The following is a 2,745-nucleotide window of genomic DNA, read 5'->3' on the forward strand; positions in this document are numbered from 1 at the left end:
TTTTACAGACACTGTGTTGTGCTTTTTTGCATTATTTTATACTTGTTTCGTCACTCTGACCTATTTGAAGTGTTTTCTCTTGAAATTTCCACAATGTTTTATTTATCCAGGAATATTGTTTTTTAATTGATAATCGTTAAATATTTGTCACACATTCACTATGATTTTGTTCTGATGGATGCTGATATCTTTTGTCATATAGTATATATGGGACTAGGTCACATAAATTTGTTTTATTTCTTTGTGGGCAAACTCACACATTCAAGTGTCTTCTAATCATGGGGTCATAATAATTTTTAAACTGTTTTAATTAATACCCATGTAATCTTATATATTGGATTTATAATCAGTGATTACTTCTGAGTTAGCTTAATGACACACAGACACGCTAATACTTATTTTCTAATCAGTCCATAATTATTTCCAAATGACTCTCAGTCATTTTTGTTGTGGTGTTTATCCTTTCTAAGTTTGCGTAATTGTATTATTATAAATGGTCTGGGCCTGGCTGCCTGGACAGCTGAGGATGCCTATCAGGTGTGGGAAGGGGCAGGTATCCAGTTTGAAAACAATAAGTCCAACAATTGCGGGGTCATGACGCCAAGTGAACCCCCAAGACAGCGTGTTAAGATCTCTAGGTGGCAATACTTGGAATTAGAAAAATCTTGCTTAGAAAGACCTTATGTGATGGGGACATTTGAAAGGAAAGTCTAACCTGAGTACAGGGCATTACTATTTCTTGGGCACTTTATGCCATCAGAAATAAGAAATTTGCCTAATTTTTATGTTTTGACCATTCCTTGGCACATTACCACATTATATAAATATAAAAATTAATATTCTGTTTTGTAATAATCTGCTCTTCATTCTAAGTAAATATGTTAAATTGCTTTGTTTTTAAAAGGATCTTAAAACTGAATTTGTTTACCAATATTTGTTGGAAAATAAAGCCCAATCTCTTGTATTGGAGAAAGCCACGAATGTCACTGAGAAGTGACCTTACTGAACACATTATTGCATTTAGCTCAAACGGGCTCTACAGAAAAGTAATTTTATTTGGGGGGGTATCATAATAAAAACAATATCACATCATTTCTTGTTTAAAATACTTGTTAACATGTCTTTATTCTTTGCTCTGGGTGGGGCTTAATATTTAGAATTTTAGGATATAATGATAATCATGCCATATTATATAAGTACAACACCATAAAATACAAGGCTAAAGATTCGTTTTTCAAGGCTAAATCCTAATAAAATACAGTTGTTTAATTGAACCCTCAAGGAATAAATTATTGAACACTAAAATCACCAGTTGCTGTCTTTCTATACAGACTTTCTCCCCACCTAATTTGTTATTTCTAATGTGTTATGAACAGGAAAATTAGATAGCTAAGATTGATGAAAATTTTGGTAAAGTAAAAGTAAATACAATCTGAATGCTGATCTAAGGACCTATCCGATGAATATAGAAGGAACTCTTGGATATGAATACCATATGAATACCCCACGACCTACAGATACACATGTAGTTAAGACATCTATTGTCTGCTCAGAGGAATTTCAGGGCTATGTAGATTCCCCAGATAACTTCTGTGTTTTTCAGTCCTGCTAGAGGACAGATACACTTTTTTTCTTTTTGTTTTTTTCCACTCAGACCCTCAAAGTCTCAACACTCAATAGGTGAACTGCTGTTGATGAACAATGTTACCATCATTGTAGAGGACAGATAGAATTTGCACTTTTATTTGATTGCAATTGTTTTTCAGGACTTTGTTCACCTTAAAGCCATTTTTTCCAGGCATATAAGATACCAGCTTTGTGGTACAGCTATACTTAGTTTTGTTCTTTTTTGGGGGGTACTCTTCAGAGAGTACTATGTATAATCTTGTTCTAATACTCCCAATAATTCTGCAAAATAAAAAATTTCCTCTCTTTATAAAGAAGAAAACTCAGTTTTAGAGATATTAAGCAATTTCCCCAATGTGATACAATTGGGAAGAGGAAGTTTGGAGATCCGTGCCCTGCTCTGCCCAACACTAAGCTCACATTGTCTTTTGCATTCAGCCCCACACTCTCTGACCTGCTCCTCTGGATTGAGAGGCTGTGCTGGAGCTTTCTGCCAGTTTCTACTAACAAGACAGCATGTCTAGGGAAATCTCTAGGGAGATGATTAGAAAGATGAGTCTCAATTTTCCCTTTAAGGAGAAGGAAGGGTGTATAGAATGTCCCAAATGCTGGCCAGGTGATGCATTCCATAGTAACAGACCCAGAGATGTGCCTTCCTGCTGAAAACAACCCAGGTAACTCAAGGTAAGAGCAGGAGGCATGTTGGTCAGATAACAAGGACCAAACACTGCAGGTTCAAAGTACAAATACTGGGTGCTGGGACAAAAGGCGGAGATCTAACTGGTGGCTCAGGATCAAGAAAATGAAACCAGTAAAGAAGTTGGATTAGGATAGAGTGGGTCAGCAATGAGTACAGGTGGGATCCAGGGCTATTACCAGGAAAGTCATGTGCATCTGTGCCTGGCAGTTAAATCCTTAAAGAAAGAGACACGTCTCATTCTTCACAGATTCACAGCAAGCAGAACTGTATCTTGTATGTTAATTACTGTGCTTAATGGACCTCACTGAGTTGTGCTGGACTACAAGCAAGTAGCAAAAGTCTCCTTGGCTTAAAGCATCAGGGACAAAGAAGAGGAAACAGAGTGTGCCTAGATAAGAGATGGACTGTCTGGACAGGGG

General features: G+C 36.6%; 1 non-coding gene across 1 annotated transcript; it reads right to left on the reverse strand.

The window, feature by feature from the left end:
• Positions 1–1,646: 1,646 nt before the first annotated feature.
• On the reverse strand, positions 1,647–1,719 carry LOC118994525 (small nucleolar RNA SNORD56). Its single transcript, XR_005068069.1, has one exon. It is a non-coding gene; the product is annotated as a small nucleolar RNA SNORD56 (small nucleolar RNA).
• Between the last annotated feature and the right edge of the window lie 1,026 nt (positions 1,720–2,745).

The sequence above is a fragment of the Sturnira hondurensis genome, unplaced genomic scaffold, assembly GCF_014824575.4.
Source record: "Sturnira hondurensis isolate 20B ecotype Veracruz unplaced genomic scaffold, ASM1482457v3 Scaffold0000880, whole genome shotgun sequence".
NCBI lineage: Eukaryota > Metazoa > Chordata > Mammalia > Chiroptera > Phyllostomidae > Sturnira > Sturnira hondurensis.